Raw genomic sequence first — 22,955 nt, forward strand, 5'->3', positions numbered from 1 at the left:
TCACACATAACAGTAGCTGCCCAGCTACCTTAAGGATACATATAATGGTGGGATGCCCCCATCTTCTGCCCCAGCTATTGGGCACTGGTGTTTGCTGTGGGCATCTGAGGTACCTGGAGAAGACTCTCTCGCTGAATCCAGGCTGCAGGGATGGTTGTGCAGGTTTTCCACTGCACAAGAGGTCCCGGCGGAGGTGGTGAGGAGGGCTGAAATAAAGCTGGTAGTGCACCCAGGGGCATTGTCCACCCAGGTGAAAGAAGACTTTTTTTTAATTTGGCACAAATGCATCAGTGAGTAGGGGCTCATTGCAGCCCTGTGTCCTTGGCTGTCATTGATGTGCTGCTCCAGCTTGGGTAAGAGTCATGCCTGAGAGGTTCCCTGAATGTCCTTTTAAAAGAGCTCCCTCAATTCTCTTCAGCTTCAAAGAATCATTTCAGAGGATCTTTTCAAGCCCTTTGGTGGATGACTAACACATCACTGGCAATCCACAGATGGAGAATTACTACCTTCTGAGTTCTGGAAAAAGGCAAAGCTAAGCTCGATTTCACCATGTGGTTTGTGGCCCTGCAGCTGCTTCTCCTGCCACCAGATGGCAACCTCCCCCAGGTACCAGAAAGAATTTGCTGAGGATGGCTGGATGGCATCACCGACTCGATGGACATGAGTTTGGGTAAACTCCAGGAGTTGGTGATGGACAGGGTGGCCTGGCGTGCTGTGATTCATGGGGTCGCAAAGAGTCAGACACGACTCAGCAACTGAACTGATGCCAGCTTTTTTATTATGTGTTTCAGAAATGCCTTATCATCCTGTCATGTAATTTTATTAACTGAAATAGCAGCTTCACAGCACTCACCCAGCTCATACAGAGCCCCTTCTCTTTTTCTTGTTCACCTGATTCCGTTTCCATCTGCAGATGTTCAAATCCAGGAGGCACAGGACAAGCCATAGGGAACCCAACTCCTTGAGAGCTAGTATTTCTGGAAAATACTAGGAGACCTTACTGATAACACCACTGGGTATCGGTTTCGTAGATTCTAACTCCAGACAACCGATGGCTATTAATTTTAAGCATTCTTCTTTTTTAATTGGAGCATAATTTACATTATACTTAAAAGCACAAAATTTTTAAGGGGAAAATTTTTATTCAAATTTTGATTGTGCTTTTTTATTGGATTGTAGTTCATTTACAATATTGTGTTAGTTTCAAATGTACAACAAAATGATTCTGTTACACATATATAGATATGAAAGAAATTTAGTCACTCAGTCGTGTCTGACTCTTTGCTACCCCATGGACTGTGTAGCCCCCCAAACTCCTCTGTCCAGGAAATTCTCCAGGCATGAATACTGAAGTGGGTAGCCATTCCCTTCTCCAGGGGCTCTTGCTGCCCCAGGAATCGAACCTGGGTCTCCTGCCTTGCAGGCAGATTCTTTACCATCTGAGCAACCAGGGAAGCCTGTACATATATAGATAGATAGATTCTTTTTCAGATTCTTTTCCATTATAGATTACTGTAAGATACTAAATATAGTTCCCTGTGCTATACAGTAGGTCCTTGCTGTTTGCCTATTTTATATAAAGTATTGTGTATATGTTAATCCTAAACCCCTAATTTATCTCTCCTGTCCCCCCCACTTAAAGGTGCAATTTTTAACTGTAGTGTCCAGTGTGTTTTAATAAATGTATATGCCAGTGTAACCACCACTCCAGTTGGGACGTACAACGTTTCCATAATGGTGGTAAGGTCTCTTGTCTGCCTTCAAAATCAATCCCCAAGGCCTGAAGAAGACTCAAGGCCTAGGGGAGCGCAAACAGTGGGTTGAATGGAGAGTATGTGGCCTGGAGGTTAACATGCATTATTAGAAGCTAAATAGAACTCTTAATTACTCACAACCTTATGATTTTGTGTTTTCCTGGTATTTATTATTAAGAAAGAAATGGCATTTAAGAATTATTTCATTTACCCAGCTGTTTTTGTAACAGTTTTCTTCCAGATATGTAAATATGTGAAATATGAAATTCTTTAAAATGTATTTAGTCATTGCTTCATTATTCAGTTCTCCTAAAGTTCTTTTGCTATTCATTGGTTGGGCTACAGCCAAGAAAATTATCAAAAGTGTTCAGTGAGACCACTGATTGGTTTTGAAATTAATTTTTCCAGAACAACCAATCAAAACATTCATCAGCGCAGGAGTTTAAATTCGTTTGTCAGTCTGCCCTGGCCGTGACAGTATTAGTCTGTTAGGGAAATGCAGTGATTTCAACTAAGAGATGATTTCTTTATTTTAAACATTTTATGGAAGCATAGCATACATATGGGAACGTGCAGAGCTCAATGAATTTGTAAACATACCATGTAATCAACTCTCAGATCAAGTGACAATTACCAGATGGCCAGAAGCCCTTCTAGTCTCTTTATTACCCTGATTTGTAAGAACACTGATGAATTTTATCTGCTTTTGGACTTTCCACCTAAATATAGTCAGATTAGGTACTGATATGGGCCTGGCTTCTATCACTCAAGACTTTATTTTTAATTTTTTTAATGCATATTCTTGTATAGTCTTCTCAATTATGGCTTATCACAGGATAGTGAATATAGTTCCCTGTGCTATATAGTGGGGCCTTGTTGTTTATCCATTCTATACATAATAGTTTTCAGTTGCTAACCCCAAACTCCCAATCCGTTCCTTCCCCCATTCCACCTGCTCCCTTGGAAATCACAAGTCCATCCTCTATGTCTCTTATCGCTCAATGTTTTCTTTGAGAAAGACATTGATGCTGTTTTGCTGTAATTTGTTCTTGCTCTTGCTGTTGGGTCACCATACCACAATTTATTCATCCATTCCACTACCGATGGACATATACACTGTTTCCAGTTACTGGCTATTATAAACCGTGCTGCTATATAATTTTTGAAAATATCTCTTGATGCATATTACCTACACATTGCTGGGTCATGGGCTCTCCATTCGTTCAGCTTAAATGGATGCTGCCGAACTGTTTTCCAGTGTGGGTGTGCTAACTACCATCAGCAGTGTAGAAAAGGAGTAGTGCCTCTGATTTTACAATATTTGATAGAATTAGTCTTCTCATTTATTTTATAATTTTATTTTATTTTTATTTATTTGCTTATTTATTTTTGGCTCTGCTGGGTCTTTGTTGCTGTGTGGGTGTTTCTCTAGTTGCAGGGAGTGGGGGCTTCTCACGGCAGTGACTTCTCTTATTAAATAGTGGAGCATAGGCTCTAGGGTACATGGCTTTCAGTAATTGCAACTCATGGACTCTTGATTGTTTTATTCTTTCATGTTTGAACCTACAATTTACATGGAGTTGATTCTCTTTTATTAATTATCAAGATTCATTATTTTGTCATGATCTAAATTGACCCATCACCATTTATGGAAAAGTCCTTTCCTCACTGCACTGCTATCTCGGTTATAAATCAGGTGACTGTGTGGGTGATGATCTACTTCTGCCCTCTCTCTTCTGTTCCATTTATCTATTTGTCTTTGTGTGAGTACCACACTGACTTAAGGATCATATTATCGGAGTTCTCCCAAAATGTCTATGACCCCAGAGTGAGCTCGAGTTGTCTCCTGCCTCACTGTGAGGCTCTCCAGGATCAGTAGGTAGTCTGACCCAGGCTCGTTTCAAATTACTACGCCTGCCCTGGGTCCCAGAGCATGTAAAATTTTGTGTGCACCCTTTAAAATTGGAGTCTCTATTTCCTGCAGCCCTCTGGCTCTCCTGAAAGTGAGTCCCACTGGCTTTCAAAACCAGATGCTCTGGGGACTCATCTTCCTGGTGCAGGACCCCTGAGCTGGGGAGCCCAATGTGGAGATCAAACCATGAGCTCCTTGGGGAGAACTTCTGCAATTGTAATTATCTTTTCATTTGTGAGTTGGTTACCTGGGGGTACAGGGCTTGACTGTACCATGTCTCCACCCTTCTTAGCCATCTTGTTGTGGTTCCTTCTTTGTATTTTTAGTTGTAGAAGATCTTTTCTGATAGATTCCATTCTTTCTCATCAGTAGTACTCTGTAAATAGTAATTTTGATGTGTCCATGGGAGGAGGTGAGCTCAGGGTCTTCCTCCTCTGCCATCTTGGCCACTCCCCGTCTTGTATTTTGTACTATGCCATTTTATACAAGGAATTTCAGAAGCCATGGATTTGGGAATCTTGTAGGGGTCCTGGTACCAATTCCCCATGGATGATACCAAGAGACAACTGTACCAAAAAGATAGATTATCACGGTAACTTACCCTATATTATGTGCAACTACTGTGTTTTGTGATAGCTAACTTACCTGCAGTCACTTCAGGTCTGTCCACAATCACCTGGGGTATTTGCAAAAACAAATGAGACCATGTTGATTCCTATGATCAGAGCTAATTTTCATAATGATGGTTTGATTTTATGAGGCATATATGTAACCTGCAGGACAGCAGCAGGAAAAATACAAGCCAAAAGAGCAGATTTTTTTGTTTGTTTACAAAAAAGGTCAACAATCTTGAAGGAAAATTACTTTCCTCATCAGTTGCCAGGTTTCTGAGTGGGGTGAAAGGTGGAAGTGGGCACTTCCCTGGAGCCAGAGATCTGCAAATGCATGTTATTTGATTGTCAAACTTTGCTAAAGTTTATATTGATGTAATGCAAATGATTACCCTCTCTGTGGTCAAATCAAGTTTCTCTTTTTGTTGAGCTGCAGCAACTCATGGTAACAAAACAGGTTTTGCAGAAGAAAAGACATTCCTCTTCTGGGGCATGGGGAAGGGAAAATGGCAAATACTGCAGGTTTTTCTTTGATTCATTTTCAGTAGGATTAGACTAAGAGTCGGACACGGCTGAGCGACTTCACTTTCACTTTTCACTTTCATGCATTGGAGAAGGAAATGGCAACCCACTCCAGTACTCTTGCCTGGAGAATCCCAGGGATGGGGGAGCCTAGTTGGCTTTCATCTATGGGATCGCAGAGTCGGACACGACTGAAGCGACTTAGCAGCAGCAGCAACAGACTATCTCCTGATGGGGAGTGAGGTTCATAGAGGATTCATTGCCATTGTTCACGATGTGTGTTTTGTAAACATAAATTTCTGAGATCCTAGTATCTAACAGTGAGATAAATTGGGCAATACCTCTTTCTAAACACCAAAAGCATTCACTGAGTAAAGATTACTACAGTACCAAAGAGCACCTAATTCAAAAATCATGCTAATCTAGGCAGGCTGCTCATCTGCTGGCACGTTGTGCCTTAAATGTCTTAGGCACCCAGGCCAGAGGTGAAGCAAGTTGTACTTGTAGCGCTGCCTCCTCCATGGAGGCAGCGATCTGCTGGCTCAGGCTTGACGAGGTGGGGGAAAGGCAAAGGGAAGGAAATTGAGGTCACTCGGTCATGTCCAACGCTTTGTGATCCCATGGACTGTAAGAATACTGGAGTGGGCTGCCATTTCCTTCTCCAGGGGATCTTCCCGACCCAGGGATCAAACCTGGGTCTCCCACACTGTGGACAGACGCTTTACCATCTGAGATCACCAGGGGGAAAAGGGAAAACCAGTGTTAAGCATTGAAGGTAGAACTGTCACTGCCATTGGACAGGGGCTGTCCTCAAGCAGACCTGTCTTCCTGTCTATCTCTTTATCATTGTTCTTTCCCTCACTCTCAATTTAGCAGATTGGAAACACAGATTTTCTTATCTTTTTAGCTTTATTTTATTTTTAGATTGAAGTATAATTGACATATGACATATTATTTTCAGGTGTACAGCATAATGATTTAATATTTGTATACATTGTGACATGCTCACCACAATAAGTCTAGTTAACATCTATCACCAGACAGTTACAGAAATATTCTTTTGTGAAAAAAGGACTTTTAAAATCTATTTTCTTAGCAACTTTCCAATATGTTATACAATGTTATTAACTACAATCACCATTCTGTACATTACATTCCCATGACCCGTTTATTTTATAGCTGGAAGTCTGTAGCTTTTGACACACTTTGCCACTTTGACACATTCCTCCCTACGCATCCTCCTCTGGCAACCACCATCTCTTCTCTGTATCTGTGAGACGGGTTTTTGTTGCTGTTGTTTGTTTTTTAGATTTCATATATACATATAAGTGAGATTGTATGGTATTTATCTTTCTCTGTCTGAATTATTTCACTTCACATAATGCCTTCAAGGCCCATCCATGTTGTTGCAAGATTTCATTCTTTTTATGGCTGAGTAATCTTCCATTGCATGTATATACATCTTCTTTATCTGTTCATCTGCTGATGAACACCTAAGTTGTTTCCATATCTTGGCAATTGTAAATAATACTGTAATAAAGGTGGAGGTGCATGTATCTTTTCAAATTGGGAAATGCTACTTTTCCTTATTGAGACTCCCTCTTGAAAACCTGGCATAGATGTTGTTTTAGCAAACCTAATACACTGCTATGACTTGTGATTGGGACATACTACTAAATAACCTCAGGATCAGTGGATTCTATGGCCCCAGATGAGTTTGTGCCTAAAGAAGCACTAATTGCCTGGTAGAAACATGGAAGAGAGAGGAAATGAAAAATTGCTGTTCTTTTTCTAACAAACTTTATAGAACTACTTGTGTCTCTTAAAACTGTGTGCCTTTGCAACTTTGATAAAAATCAAAGTTATATTTTTTCAAAATTGGTAGATGGGCTGAGTAGAATGGACACATTGAAAGTGCAATCAATGGACTTCAGAGTAATCCTAAGAGTTCTCTCAAACTCAGAGCTAAAGGACCAAAATGAAAACAAAAACAACCAATGAAAGAAAGGTTAAGTGACCTGGAGGATAAAGTCAAAAGTTCCCACAGCATCAGATAGGAACTCCAGAATGAAATAAAGGAGAAAAAGGAAGAGATATGTAATATAGATGAACTTTTCTGAATTTGGAAAAGATTTCTGTCTTCATAGTGAATAGATCTAAGAGTGCCAACCAGGACAAGCAAAACAAGTTTTGCTCTAAACATGCCCTTCAAAGGAAAGAGCTCTTCTAGGGAAAGAAAAATCTTTAATTTTTCTTGGGAGAAGAACCAGATTACTTACAAAGAAATAAGAAGCATTTGGATATCAGATTTTTCTTTGATATCAGTGGATTCTAGGAGACGATGGAGAAGGATGGTATCAAATGGTATCAATATTTTGAAGGATGGTATCAAAGTTAGTTTCCTTAAGAGCCCCCAAACATGGTATTTGTACAATTAGTTGATAGTAAACACTATTGGCTTAAAAAAGGAATTAGTTCAAAGTTTTGTTATTGAATTTTAAGTTTATTAACTCTGATCAGAAAAGAGTTAACATTAATATAGAATAACAATGAGCCAAAAACTCTATATGTATATACATATATATATCATTTAATTATTATAAAGTAGCACCTATAAGATAGGTACTGTTATTATCCCTGTTCTACAAATAAGAAAACTAAGGCACAGAAAAGATAATTGATTTTCTTAAGGTCATCAGCTAAGAAGTGGTATAGCTGGTCCTGCTAAGTCGCTTCAGTCGTGTCCGACTCTGTGCGACCCCATAGACGGCAGCCCACCAGGCTCCCCCGTCCCTGGGATTCTCCAGGCAAGAACACTGGAGTGGGTTGCCATTTCCTTCTCCAATGCATCAAAGTGAAAAGTGAAAGGGAAGTCGCTCAGTCGTGTCCGACTCTTAGCAACCCCATGGACTGCAGCCTACCAGGCTCCTCCGCCCATGGGATTTTCCAGGCAAGAGTACTGGAGTGGGTGCCATTACCTTCTCCATAGCTGGTCCACTCAAGTCCAAACAGTAGGGACAGAGATGCTATTCTTTAAATTAATAAATTAATTTTTATTTTTGGGTGCTTTGGGTCTTCATTGCGTGTGGACTTTCTCTAGTTGGAGCAAGTGGGGGCTACTCTCTAGTTTCGGTGCACAGACTTCTCATTGAGGTGGTTTCTCTTGTTGCAGAGCACGGGCTGTAAGGCCCATGGGTTTCAGTAGTTGCGGCACGCCAGCTGAGTAATTGTGGCGTGTGGGCTTAGCTGTCCTGAAGCATGTGGAATCTTCTTGGACCAGAAACTGAACTTATGTCCCTGCATTGGTAGGCGGATTCTTAACCACTGAACCACCAGGCAAGTCCAGAGATGTTATTTTCATTTTGAAATTTTATGAGGTTTTCTTTGCAGAAAAATATCTTGTCAGTTTTTGTGACTATTCAGTAGACGATTGTAAAAACTCTTTTCTCTCTAGAATATGGAATAATCCAATCTAGTTCATAACTATTTATTCTACCTCACAAATAATATTACTCTGATCCCATCTATGTTTTTTGTTCTGTTCAGTCTATCAAAGTTACAGAAGAAACAGTTTCAAATTTACTTCTGTTTCATATTGTAAAACTTGAAAAATTAGTTTCTTCTTCTGTCTCTTAGATGCTCTTTTCTATGTTCCAGAATTTTTTCATGGTTTTATATCCTTTTTTATGCTTACTCATCCTTGAATGTTAAAAGATTAATACATGCTTTGCATTTGTTCCCAAAGAGGATGAGCTAATTCTTATTGGCTCCCTGCCTGTCTATTTGGATGCCCTTGGAATCTTCTTCTAATATCTTAGGCTGGAGGATCGATTACCTTCCAGCAGCCTATAAAGATTGTGAAGAGAGCCATCTGGCAAGGAATGTCACTCCTGCAAGGTTTCATCTTAATGTTTTGCAAAGCCACTGCCCCAAAGGGCTGAAGGTTATCTTGCCTTTGTCCTCACCTCCTTCTGGGCCAGCAGCCAGACTGGCTATCAGAGAGGATCTTGCCACTCAGGGTAAAAATTTCCCCTCTATGTGCTGTGGGCCATTTCAGTGAGTACTGGGGAGGGATATTCAGAAGTCTGGGCTAGACACCCCCACACTTTTATCTAGAAGTGTTCTGGTAATCTATTGTGACATGAAATAACACCCCAACATTGATGATATGAAGCAATGATAATCATATACTATTGTCATCTCTCAGGAATCTGGAGATGGGCTGGGCTCCGTTAGGTGGTTCTCACTCAGGGTCTCTCACCTGGTTACCGTGAGGCAAGGATGATGCAGGGGTCATCTGTTTTCCTCGTTAGCATGTTTGCCATTGAGTCTGGGAATGTTCAAACTGCTGGGGCTGAAACAGCTGGGGTTCCTCTGACATTCTCTGTGTACATGTCGTCTGCTGTGTGGTCTCCACAGCATGGTGACTTCGGGGCACCTGTACCTCAGGGGTCCGCAGGCATATGCTCTGAGTAAGGGAACTAGATGGAAGCTGTATCAATTTTTAAGAGCCAGCTTCAAAAGCATTACTTTCTTGTGCAGTTATAGAAGCTCACCCAAGAAGTCCACTCAGGTCCAAAGAATAGAAACAAAGATGCCATCTTTTGACTAGGTAAGGAGGGTGGGGTTGGAAGAGCACAAGAGACTGAATATATTATTTCAACCGATTTTGAAAAATGCAACCGGCCACAGGAAGTTTAATACAATTTTGTAAATGACTGTATGCCATCCATAGTAATACTGACACTCCATGCAAGCTAAAACATTATATCTAAGGGCTTCCCTGGTAGCTCGGATGAGTAAAGAATCTGCCTGCAATGGTAAGTGCTTATATAAATGTTAGCTAATACTCTACAATTTAAGAAAATGAGACTCAAAAACTATCGTGTTAACTAACTGCCCTTCCCTGCCATTCAATTTTCAATTGCCCATTCTGCTATTTATTAAAAAAAAAATTCTTGGTTTATCTCCTTGTTTTGTTGGAACATGTCATCTGAAAGCTTTTTAAGAAAAGTTTCTTGGGAAATGAAAATTTTTAAAATATCTTACATGTCTGAAAATATCTTTATTTACCCCCACACTTGACTGATAGTTTGGCTGGGCAAAGAATCTATACTGGAAGAAATTTTCTCCCAGAACTGCAAATACATTATTCCATTGTCTTCCAGTTTCATGTGTTGCTAGGGAGAAATCTGATGCCATTCTGGTTCTTGATCCTTTGTACACAACTTCATTTTTCCCTTTGGAAAGATCTACTCAATGTACCCCGGAGAAGGCAATGGCACCCCACTCCAGTACTCTTGCCTGGAAAGTCCCATGGACGGAGGAGCCTGGTGGGCTGCAGTCCATGGGGTCGCGAAGAGTCAGACAGGACTCAGTGACTTCCCTTTCACTTTTCATTTTCATGCATTGGAGAAGGAAATGACAACCCACTCCAGTGTTCTTGCCTGGAGAATCCCAAGGATAGTGGAGCCTGGTGGGCTGCCGTCAATGGGGTCGCACAGAGTCAGACACGACTGAAGCGACTTTGCAGCAGCAGCAGCATTCAATGTTCCCAGTCTTGTGAAATTTTGTCATGGTGTGCCTAGGTGTGGGTGTGGTTTTGTACATTTTGCTGCAGTCAGTGAGCACTTTCAATGTGGAAAATCATGCTCTTCAGTTCTAAATATATATGATTAAATTATTAATAGTTAATTGATTTCTTCCCCTCTGTTTCCCAGGAATCCTGGGCTGGCTTTTGAATTTTCTTATCCTTTCTTACATCCTTCTCTTCTTTTTGCCTTCTGTCTTTACATTTTGGACATTTCTTCAACCTTGTGTTGTGAAAGTAAAAGTGTTTAGTCAACCAGTCATGTCTGACTCTTTGCAACCCCATGGATTGCAGACTGCCAGTCTCCTCTGTCCATGGAATTCTCCAGGCAAGAATGTTGAAGTAGGTAGCCATTTTCTTCTCCAAGAGACCTTCCCACCCCAGGGATTGAACCTGGATCTCCTGTACTGCAGGCAGATTCTTTATCATCTGAGCCATCAGGAAAGCCCCATCTTTCTACTATTTTACCAAGTTTTAAATTTTTGCTATATTTTTAACTTGACTTCTATTTGGTTCTCTGAGTGTTCATTTTTCAGAGAATCTATTCTATTTCTATTCTATTTTTATTTCTCAAAGGAGATCAATGAAAGATTTTTCAAAATTTTCATCTCTCCCTATATCTGCTTCTTCCAAGTTTCTTTTTTCCTGTTCTGTTTCATATGAGATCCTTCCCTTAAATTCTGATGCCGTTTGACTGTTTGCTCTTATTGAATAGTGTCAAACTTAGCAAAACAAAACAGGACACTTAGTTAACTTTGAATTTTAGATAAACAATAAATAATTTTTAGTATAAATATATCTCATGCAATATTTAGGGCATACTTATTTAAGTATTTTGTAATTTAATAAAAAATCCTTTGCTGTTTATTTGAAATTCCACTTTAAGTCAGTTCAGTTCAGTCACTCAGTCGTGTCCGACTCTTTGCGACCCCATGGACTGCAGTACGCCAGGCTTCCCTGTCCATCACCAACTGCCGGATCTTGCTCAAACTCATGTCCATCCAGCTGGTGATGCCATCCAACAATCTCATCCTCGGTCATCCCCTTCTCCTCCTACCTTCAATCTTCCCCAGCATCACGGTCTTTTCCAGTGAGTTAGTTCTTCGCATCAGGTGGCCAAAGTATTGGAGCTTCAGCTTCAGCATCCATCCTTCCAATGAATATTCAGGACTGATTTCCTTTAGGATGGACTGGTTTGATTTCCTTGCAGTCAAGTATCCTAAGGGACTAAGTATCCTGTATTTTATCCAGCAACCCTAAGACTGAGGTGTAAAATGCTACCTGGAAAAAACAAAAGAATGAAAATTTTCCATTTTTAACATGGATGGACCTAGAGGGTACTGTGTTAAAGTGAAATAAGTCAGACAGAGAAAGACAAGTACGGTATGATTTCACTTATATTTGGAATCTAAAAAAGCAAAACAAATGAACAAACATAGCAAAATGGAAACAGAATTATAGAGAACAAACAAGTGGTCACCAGAGGAAATGGGGCTGGAAAGAAACAGATGAGGGAGATTAAAAGGAACAGACTTCCAGTTGCAAAATAAATGAGTCACAGGTATGAAACTGTGCAGAATATAGTCAATATCTAAGTAATATCTTTGTACTACAATGTATCATAGCTAGGCTTATGGTGATCATTTTGATATTTACAGAAAAATCACTGCATTTTGTAATAGGAACTAACATAGTGTTGGAGGTCAGTTATATTTCAAAAACAAAAAAGGATACAAACTCACAGAAAAAACAATCAAATCTGTGGGTACCAGAGTTTGGAGGTGGGTTGGTAGAAATAAGTGGATGAAGGCAGTCAAAAGGTACTGCAGACTTCCAGTTATAAGATAGATAAGTACTAGGGATGTAATCTACAATAAGATGAATATAGTCAACACTGATATGTGTTACACACGACAGTCGTTGAGAGTAAACCTAAGAATGCTCATCACACAAAGCATTTTTTTCTATTTCTTTACTTTTGTATCTGTATGAGATGATGGATCCTCATTAACTTATTGTGGTAATCATTTTATGATGGATGTGAGTCAAATCATTATGCTGTGCACCTTAAACTTATACAGTGTTGTATTTCAATTATACCTTAATAAAGCTAGAAGAAAAATAAAAATCAAAAAATTTAAATTAAAATAAAAAGCTCCCTGGAAGCTCTGTATGCCTGTATAAGGAGTAGGGTTCGACGACGGTGAATTTACTGAAGGGTAGCTGCAGTTTTCATTAAATAACTGATGACAGTCTCTTAGGTCTTCACTCTTCTCCAGAGAAGAATATTTCAAACTCTTCATCTTGGTTGCCAGTGTTGTAGGAGTCAAGTGAAGGAAGAATACTGAGCAGCTCAATATTCATTATGTTAGGTTTCATGTATCGATAGATCTTCAATTTCAGTACCATTCCCCTATCCTTGTGTGGTAGATTAAAGGTGGGTACAATTTTTTTTGCTAATCCCCCATTCAGGGATGAAACCTAATTCCCTTTCTTTGAATCTGGGCTGGCCTTAGTGACTTCCATGAGCTATAGAATGCAATAGACATAACATTCAAGAGCTGCCCAGCCTAGGTAATAAGAAGCCCAGTAACTTTTGCTTGGATTTCTGGGAGTATCCTTTTTGGGTACCTTGCCCTGAACCTCCGTAGGAAATCTGACCATCCTGATATTGCCATGTGGAGAGGGCATGTGTATGTGTTTTGATGGACAGTGCCAGCTGAGATCAGCCTTCCAGTTCATCTTGCCATGGTGCCAGACATGTGAGTGAATCCTTCAGACTGGCCCATCTGCCAGCTGAATACTACCAAGTGAGCTTTCTAAAAAGTCTTGTCTGGTGTATATTTTAAACACACACACACATACACACATATATATATATATACACACACACACACACACATATACACATGTACACACACACATTTATATAAGAGTTCCTGGTACATAACATAATGATTTAATATTTCTATACATTTCAAAATGATTGCCATGATAAGCCTAGCTGTCCTCTGTCACCATAAAAATATATTACATATTATTGATTGTATTCCCCACAATGCGACTCACTTCATACCTGTGACTCACTTATTTTGTAACTGAATATTTGTACCTCTTAACCTCCCTCATTGGAGAAGGCAATGGCACCCCACTCCAGTACTCTTGCTTGGAAAATCCCATGGATGGAGGAGCCTGGTAGGCTGCAGTCCATGGAGTCGCTAAGAGTAGGACACAACTGAGCGACTTCACTTTCATCTTTCACTTTCATGCATTGGAGAAGGAAATGGCAACCCACTCCGGTGTTCTTGCCTGGAGAATCCCAGGGATGGCGGAGCCTAGTGGGCTGCCATGTATGGGGTCGCACAGAGTCGGACACGACTGAAGCGACTTAGCAGCAGCAGCAGCAGCAACCTCCCTCATCCACTTCTCTCCTTCCCCCACTCCTTCCCCCACTGCAAACAGCTGTTTGTTCTCTGTATCTATGGCTCTGTTTTTGTTTGGTTATCTTTGTTCATTTGTTTTGTCTTTTAGAGTCCACATGTGAATGAAATCTTATATAAATATGTATGTGTGTGTGTGTGTGTGCGTGTGCGTGTGTGTGCACTCCGTCATGTCCAACTCTTTGTGACTCCATGGACTATAGCCTACCAGGCTCCTCTGTCCATGGGATTTCCCAGGCAAGAATACTGGAGTGGGTTGCTGTTTTCTTCTCCATGGGATTTTCCTGACACCCAATGATTGAACCTGTATCTCTTATGTCTCCTGCATTGGCAGATGTATTCTTTTCCACTGCACCAACTGGAAAGCCCATGTGTACGTGTGTATACATACATATATATATATATATATATAATTTATTCATTTATCTCTTGATGGGTACTTGGGTTGCTTTCATATCTTGGCTAGTATAAATAGTGCTGCAAGGAGCATAGAGGTGAATATATCTTTTCTAATTAGTGCTTTTGTTTCCTTTGGATAATTAGCCAGAGGTGGAATTGCTGGATCATACGGTGGTTCTATTTTTAATTTTGGGGGGAATCTCCATGCTGTTTTCTATAGTGGCTGCACCAATTTACATTCCCACCCACTGTGCACAAGTTCCCTTTTCTTCACATCCTCACTGTTACTTGTTGTCTTTTTGATAATAACTATTCTGACTCATGTGAGGCCAAGTGACTTCTGTTGATGTCACATGAAACAGAGGAACTGCCAAGGCCTGTCCAAATTCAGACCTACAAAATCATGAGATGTAAGAAAATGGCCATCGATTTTAGTCATCAAAATCTGTGTAGTTTATTGGTCAGCCTTAGATAACCAGAACATCTTGACTATACCTTGTATGCCCCATTCCAGAGATCCTCTGCTTTATCCCTCCAGAGAATGTTTCCAATTTTCCACCCAAGTGGGAGAGAGCAGTGGCAACTGTGTCATATTGGGAAGTATGTGGAGGAGATTCATTGCTTCCAGTATGTACTTAGGAAAATCCTCCTGTTTTTTTTCTTAATTACATACCTACTTTTAGAAGGACCTGGTGCAGCAATACCTGGGTTATCCTGGGTAAATCTATAAAATCATGTTGCTTCTTGGCTTTCCCTACTCCTGGCTTAGGAGTCAGTTTTCTCGGGTCTGCTAAGTCAATTATTACCTGCAGTATCTGCTTTCCAGTTTACAAAATTTAATTATTTTCCCTCTTTTGTTTTTGTGAGTTTTCTTAAATCTACTATTTTAAAAAAATGATTTAAGTACATTTGACTTACAATGTTGTGTTAATTTCTGTTGAACAGCAAAGTGATTCAGTTATACATATGCATATTCTTTTTCATATTGTTTCCATTATGGTTTATTACAGACAGGATATTGAATATAGTCCCTTGTGCTATATAGTAGGACCTTGTTGTTTATCCATCTTATTTACATCTAATAGTTCGAATCTCCTAATTCCGAACTCCCAATCCTTCCCTCGCCCACCCTCTTTCCACTTGACAGCCAAGAGTCTGTTCTCTAACCATGAGTCTGTTTTCTGTTTTTTAGCTATGTTCATTTATATTTTAGATTTCACATATAAGTGATATTCTATTATATCTGTCTTTCTCTTTCTGACTTCTCTTTCTGATTATTAGTATGATAATCTCTAGGTCCATTCATGTTGGTACAAATGGCACTAGTTCATTCTTTTAAAAAAATCTACTATTGCTTGTGTCAGATTTCAAGAGGTGGCAATGCATGTGCTCATTCTATCTTTAATCAGTTACTTTATTTGACAATGCTGGGTCTTAGTTGCGACACTCCAGCTCTTCATTGTGCCATGTGGATTTTACTTGCAATGGGAAGTTAGGGGATGTGGGAAGGGGTAGGAGGAGGGGGTTGGAGTGGGCATGTGGGATCTAGAGGATCTAGCTCCTGCATTGGGAGTGTGGAGTCTTAGCCACTGGACCACCAGTGAAGTCCCCTGCTATCCTTAATTTAAAGGCTTCTTTGAGTCTTTAATTTCAATGATTATACTAATTTTTAAATACTCATAAATTTTTTTAATTAAATAAAATACTTGAAGCTCAAGTGGCCTAGAAGCAAAGCCCAAGATATAGATTCTTGTGTAAGTGCTTTAGTGAGGGGATATTCTCAGGAAAACCTGTGAGTCATACAGGATTGCATAAAGGAAAAAACAACACAGGAGTGGTTTCTGCAGAAATTTAGCCTCAGGCTAAGCCCATGGGAGCTCTGGAATAGGAAGGCTCTCATTGATCAGTTCTTGGCCTTTGGTATCCTATAAAGTCAGCACTGGCTGTGGCTTCCCAACCCGGGAGGAGGGCAGTCATGGAACAGAAAAGGGCCGCTGTGAGCTGGGTACACCTGCCTAGTAAAGGTGATCTTGGCAGGCTGCATCTGCTCAATTTCTAACCTTTTATTTTTTACTTTTTAAGGAATAAGTAGTCTTTCTAATCCCTCTGAGAAAAGGAATTAATCTTTTTTCATTCTTTTTCCACTGTTTGTCTTGTTAATTTAGTTTCTTCCACGTTAGTTCATAAACTGAAGTTCAGAAACTTCAGAATATCAAGCAGAAAAAAGGCGGCGGAATCCAAATCAGTCTGGTTCCAAAACCCATGCCTTTAACCATATTAAGTCACCCTCTGTAGCTGCATCTTAAGGAAATAATTTATCGTTACCTCTACAGCTATAAGGGTGCTAACAGTCACTTTATCTGTTGGATATAAAACACACTCTCCAAAGCTTCCTACCTTCTGTTAAATAAAAGTCCGAATTTACTTATATACCCAATGGGTTCATTTTGCAAGCATTCACTGAGTACCTGCCATGAACCAGCATGGTACTGGGTGTGTGTGCAATGACCACGTAGATACAGTTAGTGTCTTCAAGAGGCTCGAGTCCTGTAGGAGAGGCAGATACTAACATACAACACTGTATAACAAGGGGTAGGGAGCTCGCCTTCAAGGCCGAACCTGGGAGCTACGGACCAGCAGCGAACCCCGGTAATTTACGGGTAAAGAGAGAAAGCTCTGGAACTGCCCCAAACTCCCATTCCCAAAAGTTTCCCCAAGAAAGGGAACTCGGTTTTTTTCAAGGGAGAAGTGGAACGACTGGGAGATTCGCGGGAATGTAAATGGGCCGTTCCACTTTCCACTTCGCGTTAGAAAGTGCAATGTCCCGGGGAGGAAGCTTTGACTCTGAGCGGCAATCCCGGCCGCGGTGGGAGCAGGGCGCGAGCCTCCTGGAGTGCAGGGGCGCCCGGGCACCCGCGATCTGAGAGTCCCACTGCTCCGACTCGCGGGAACCCGGGCGGGGCAGGCGATCTGGGATCCCGGCGGGGGACGAGGCCTGAAGCGTCATCCCTGGCTCCCCGGACTCCAGGTGCGCTTCGCCCGCGGAGGACTTTCCGGTCTCGTGAGAAGAGGGACAACCAGGAACTTGGGCTCAGTCTCCACCCCGAAGCGGGGCGGGTCCGTCCGGGATAAGACCCGCTGCCCGGCCCTGCCCGGGTGTGATCTCCGTGGCAGCAGAGAACGGGCGCCGTCCCATCTCGGCCTCTGGGGTAAGGGGGCCCCGGGCCGGTGGTCCTGGTCTCCAGAAGGGGTGCGGCAGCTCTGGAGGGCCTCGCGGGGGTGGCCGGTCGGGCGCCGCGCCCAGGCGGAGGTGCTGGCGACGGCACAGGGTGGAGCCGGCCGGGACTCGCTCCGGGTGGGCGAGCGGGAGGCAGACACCGCCCGTATCCAGCCGCCCCTTGCAGAAGGACCTCCGGAGCACTGTGTGGAGCTTAGAATGTCAGAGGTCACTGCAGTTATTTATCGAGTTCATGTGCCAAGCGCTGTGCTGGATTTAGGAGTTACAAAGAAAGGATTGAGTAATATTCCCTGGAACTGACTCTAACACCCACGTTTTGCTTTTTTAATTCTTTATTTACTCCTTTTAAGAAACTTACTCCTTTATCCTGGTCTCTTACTCTTTCTCTCCTTGTGGACCTAATGGCTTCAGTACAATGCCTGGCACATGGGAATCTGTTATTATTGTGAGATCCATGAACTGAGCCTGCGAATGGCCCAGTCTTACTCTATGGTCGTGGCTTTGACCAGCTGGAGACTCTGGAACCAAAGAGGTTATTGCTTTTCAACAATCTGCCCAACTGTAAGTGCTTCCCAAATTGATGAAAGTCTTGTGTAAGCTGTTGGGAGAGTGTGAGACCTGAGTAACCCACAGCTTTCAGGAAAAGTGAGTATCTGCCTCTCTTCAGGTGACAGTGGAAAGAATGAATAGGATTCTCCGCCCCCCCCCTCCCCGTCTAAAATGATGCGTCCCATTGCCCATCAATTCTAGAACCCTCCGCCTTCTCCTTATATTGCAAGTAACTGTTGATGGGGAAGCTCTAGCTCTTTAGTTGCCATGGAATTCTCAGATGACAGAGGTGGAAGAGCAAGCAACAGAGGAAGTGGGCAGGAATGAGGAAATGGGTATCCTTAGACGGCGAGGACCGGCTGACTTCCCAGGGTCCTTTCTGATCAAGGCCAGGCTGCCTCCCTCAGCTTAGATCAGATTTGTTTTGCTTCGGGGATACACACATGAGTGCAAACGCAGGCAGACATACACACAACTACTGGGTCAAAAATGCTGTGAATTTCCTTCCTAGATATGCTTGCATTTGGTTAAGGATATTTTTTGTCTGAAAGCTTTTTAGAGAGTAACATGTGTAGTCAGGTTCAAGCAGGCCAGTCCTCAGTGTCTGAAGGGGATGACCGCCTGGTCTTTCGAACTGTTGTGGCCCATTTCTCATATCTGCAGCTCATCTGTTTTCCCAGCCCTTGCTCATCTGCTGATAGACCAAGCCTGCTCTTCTCCAAGGGAGATGGAGGTGAGGGGAGGCACTCGAGTAACAGATGTTGTGCCAAGGAGTACCTGATGATTCAGAATAAAGGAGAGGGTAGATTTTCCTTGGTTGTCCAATTTTATCCAGACATTTGAGGATAAAAACGCTTTTTATACTAAAACAATTACAAGTATATTTTGTGGTAGGATTCAAAATTTAAATACTTTCTTTATATAAAAGAATAAACTTCTAAAATTTTTGTTTGGACTTTGGGCTGTGAGTTGGCCCAAACGTAACCTTTGGGAGTTTGCTTTCACTGCAATGAGGGCTACTTATGGAGGCAGTTTGGTAGATGCTGCGGTGTCTTCCCTGGAAGGACTTTGAACAGCATGCTAGTTGTGGCATGTAGGATCTTCATCACAACATGCGTGGCCTTTTGTTGTGGCGCTCGGGCTCAACCTTGCAACGCACAGGTTTAGTTGCCCTGCAGCATGTGGGATCTTACTTCGCCAACCAGGCATCAAACCTGTGCCCCTGCATTGGAAGACAAATTCTTAACCAGTGGACCATTAGGGAAGTCCCCTCATTTAATCTTTTTTTTTTTTTTTCCCAACCTGAGGCAGGATTATTAAACTTGTTTTACAGAAGAGATCCCAGGGCTCCAAGTGGTGGTACAAGGGTTGGACTCCTTGCAAAAAGATTTAAATCCAGCTGCTGGATACTGGCTTCCCAGATGGCACAGTGGTAAAGAATCCACCTGCTAATACAGGAGATACAGGAGACTTGGGTTCAATCCCTGGGTCTGGAAGATCCCCTGGAGGAGGCAATGGCAACCCACTCTAGTTTTCTGGCTTGAAAAATCCCATGGGCAGAGGCGCCTGGTGGGCTACCGTCCATACGGTTGCAAAGAGTTGGACACAACTGAGCATGCATGTGTGCGTGTGTGCACACACACACACACAATGGTACTAAAGCCTGTTCCCTTAGCCTCCCTGCCTTACTGTGGCTCTGTCAGTGCTTGGTTCAGAGTGATTTGGCATTTGGATTTTTAGCTTCCTGGTTTATAAACTAATCTTGACCAAATGTTTTTCTTTTCCTTTTCATTTTTCTTCTGGTCAAGCGGATATGTAAACTATGGTGGGAAGAACTGGAGCTGGCAGTAGTATGGGAATACAGGTTAATGGCCTTGGATTCAGGAGGGGCTTGGCTTGTGAATAAGGGAATCAGCTCACTCTTTGTGGCCCTGGGAAGAGCTGGGCAGGAGTGTTTTGGATGGTAGGTTCTGGTTAAATTTAAGGAAATGACTTTTGAAACCCACAGGCTGGATGGGTTTGGAGTTGGCAGGAGCTCTGTCACCAGAGATATCTGGGCAGAAGCCCCACAGCCCCTTTCTCATGGAACTGGGAAGGGGAGAAGGCTAAACTAAGATGACTTCTAAAGCCATTGTCTCCCAACTTTGGGTGCATCCCCCTGGAAGCTTGCACAGTATACAGATTTTTGCCCCCAGCGTTCTGATGCAGTATAACAGGGTGGGACCCAGGAATCTGCCTGTTGTGTTGGTTTTATTGGGAATAACTTATTCAGTTATGTTTGAACTGGACAGAGAGCTTTGCTGTGGGAACCTGAACCACCACCTTTGAAGAATTTGTCTTAAATGTTCAAGATGCTTGAGATCAGTCAAATGCCTAGACACTGTGTTAAGAATTGCCCTGAAATTTGGCAGTGTGTTTCTCAAAATTTTAAAATCCATTGACTTGTGTTCCATCCATTTGAATATTAGGAATTTATCTGAAAGATATGGTTGGACATGCGCATGGAAGGGCCTTCAGTTGGTGGGCAGAATGTCAGTGGCCCCCACCAAATGGATAAAGGTTCATTTATTTATTATACAATGTGACAGATGCTATATATTCAAGGGTAAAATACCGAGACCCCATCCTTAGGGAGATAAACAAGCAAATCAACAATTAAAAACTCATAGGACTGCATGAGAAGTGAATGCACTTCAATGCACTGTGCCTGGCCTGCCATAGAACTGAAGAGGTGCACCGAACCCCATCATGGGTGGTCAGAGAAGGCTTCTTGAAGGGGGAATGAGAATGATCTTGGAGGTGGGAATAGGAGAAGAAGGGTTTTTGCACAGGCATGGAGGAGAGCCATTCAGCCAGAGCAGGGCTAGTCCAGAGGCCAGAGCTTGAGGGCCCTCAGAAATTAATGTCATTCTGTGGGCCCTTGGGAGACAGGACCAATTATTGGGAGTTAGGTCTTAGAGATTCCAGGGATCCCATAGTATGAGTTGCTGGCCTAAGTTATAAATTCCTATTTTCTCCTGCATCTGCTTCTGTGTTTAGCAATGTTATATGATAATGCTAGTGTGCATGCATTCTACATCGCTTCAGTCCTGTCCAGCTCTTTGTGACTCCGTGGACCGTAGCCCACAAGGCTCCTCTGTTCATGGGATTCTCTAGGCAAAAATACTGGAGTGGGTTGCCATGCCCTCCTCCAGAGGATCTTTCCAACCCAGGGATCGAACCTGCATCTCCTATGCCTCCTGCATTGGCAGGTGGGTTCTTTACCACTGGCGCCACCTGGGAAGCCGCCAGTTTTGTGATAGATGTTTGTAAATAAAAAGGAAACTCTGGGTACCAGGAAGGAAATCAAGGCAGAGATTCAGCCTTGGAGAAACAAGACTCCCAGCTTCCCTGTCCTACACCAGGCCAACTCTTCAAGGTTTGTCTTGGATGTAATCTGGGTGAGGGTCCTCCTCTGTGTGCCCTTGTCTCCCTGTGATCCCCCCACCACGCTTTATTTTTTCTTGATTACAGACTTGTGCCCTCCTCTCAGCTTTGAGCTCCTCTGAGATCAGGACCACAGAGCCCCATTCCTCTGGCCCATTGCCTAGTGAGTGCTCACCAAAGGTGTGCGCTGAGTGCATGTGTGATTTTTCATGGCCTAGAAAATTTATTCCAACCTCTGAGCCCTACAGAATGATCCACTTGCTGAAAAAGTTTCTCTTTCTTTTTTTACCATACTGCACAGCATTTGTCATTGGAGTTCCCCGATCATGGGTTGAACCCACTCCCTCTGCGCTGGAAGCACAGAGGTCCAAATGACCCATTTTAAAAAATGATTGTTCCATTCTTTGTCTCCACTCCCATCATATCCTTAAACCAGCCAAACTCCGAACTTAATGCATTTGACTCTTAATGCATTTCCTGCCCAGTTGAAAAATCCACGTATCACTTTACACTTCCTACTTCCCTACTGCCTTATCCTTTGATCCTGGATATCTTGGGATCTACATCTGCAGATTCAACCAACTGTGGAAGGTGTAGTGGTGCAGTAGCATTTAGTGAAAAAAACTCAGGTATAAGTTGTCCTGGGGAAGTTCAAACCTGTATTGCTCAAAGGTCAGATATTCTGTTTTCCAAATAAGTCATATCAGTCATAATCAGAGAGAAAGCCTCATTTTTACTGTCTTTGCCTATGGACTCTTGGCTGTTAAAATCCTATCTGAGCCTTAATCAAATGAAATCTCTGACTCTCTTGGGTGGGGGAAGTGAGGTGGGATTACTTAGTCTGTAGTCTCTCCCTTCCTTGAAGTTCTAATGTTAATAGCTGCCCAGTGCTGCTTTGTCATTGGATTGGTTACATACTAGTTTTGTTTCTCTTACTGGCTTTCATGCTTCTTGAGAGCAAAATCATCTTCAACTTTGTTTCTTTCACAATGCCTAGTACCTGATAGGAGCAAAATAAGCTTTTTTTACAGTTATTTATTTGTTATTTTTGGCTGTGCTGGGTCTTCGTTGCTGTGTGGGCGTTTCTGTAGTTGAAAAGAGTGGGGCTACTCTCTAGTTGCGAAGCATGGGGTTCTCATTGTGGTGGCTTCTCTTGATGCAGAGACGGGCTCTAGGGCCTGCGGGCTTCAGTAGTTGAGGCTTCATTAGTTCGGCCCTCAGGCTCTAGAGCACAGGTTTAGTAGTTGTGGTGCATGGGCTTCATTGTTCCTCAGCATGTGGGATCTTCCCAGATCTGGGATCGAATCTGGGTCTCCTGCATTGGCAGGCGGATTCTTTACCACTGAGCCACCAAGGAAGCCCTCAAATGTTTAAGTGAAGACGATGAGTGCCTGCACACACAGCAAGCGGCAGTTTTGAAACAAGGGGTCTCATGCAGAGACCACCTATTTGAGAGTCAGGGCTCAGAGCTGGGTGTGAGAATAACCAGGACTGCATTGTTGAAACTTAATTGA

The 22,955-nt window shown here is 42.4% G+C and overlaps 1 protein-coding gene across 3 annotated transcripts in view; it reads left to right on the plus strand.

Moving 5' to 3' along the window:
- Positions 1 to 17,192: 17,192 nt before the first annotated feature.
- The window catches only part of ANXA4 (annexin A4), an 81,334-nt gene continuing 75,571 nt past the window's right edge, over positions 17,193 to 22,955 (plus strand). Inside the window, exon 1 of one of the 3 annotated variants that reach the window (XM_055540542.1) lies at positions 17,193 to 17,437. The gene's annotated coding sequence lies outside the window, so the exon portion shown is untranslated. Of the gene's footprint in view, positions 17,438 to 17,853; positions 18,112 to 22,955 lie in introns of those variants that run through there. The other 2 variants (XM_055540544.1, XM_055540543.1) reach the window with 2 other exon arrangements.

The sequence above is a fragment of the Bubalus kerabau genome, chromosome 11 (genome assembly GCF_029407905.1).
Source record: "Bubalus kerabau isolate K-KA32 ecotype Philippines breed swamp buffalo chromosome 11, PCC_UOA_SB_1v2, whole genome shotgun sequence".
NCBI classification, from domain to species: domain Eukaryota; kingdom Metazoa; phylum Chordata; class Mammalia; order Artiodactyla; family Bovidae; genus Bubalus; species Bubalus kerabau.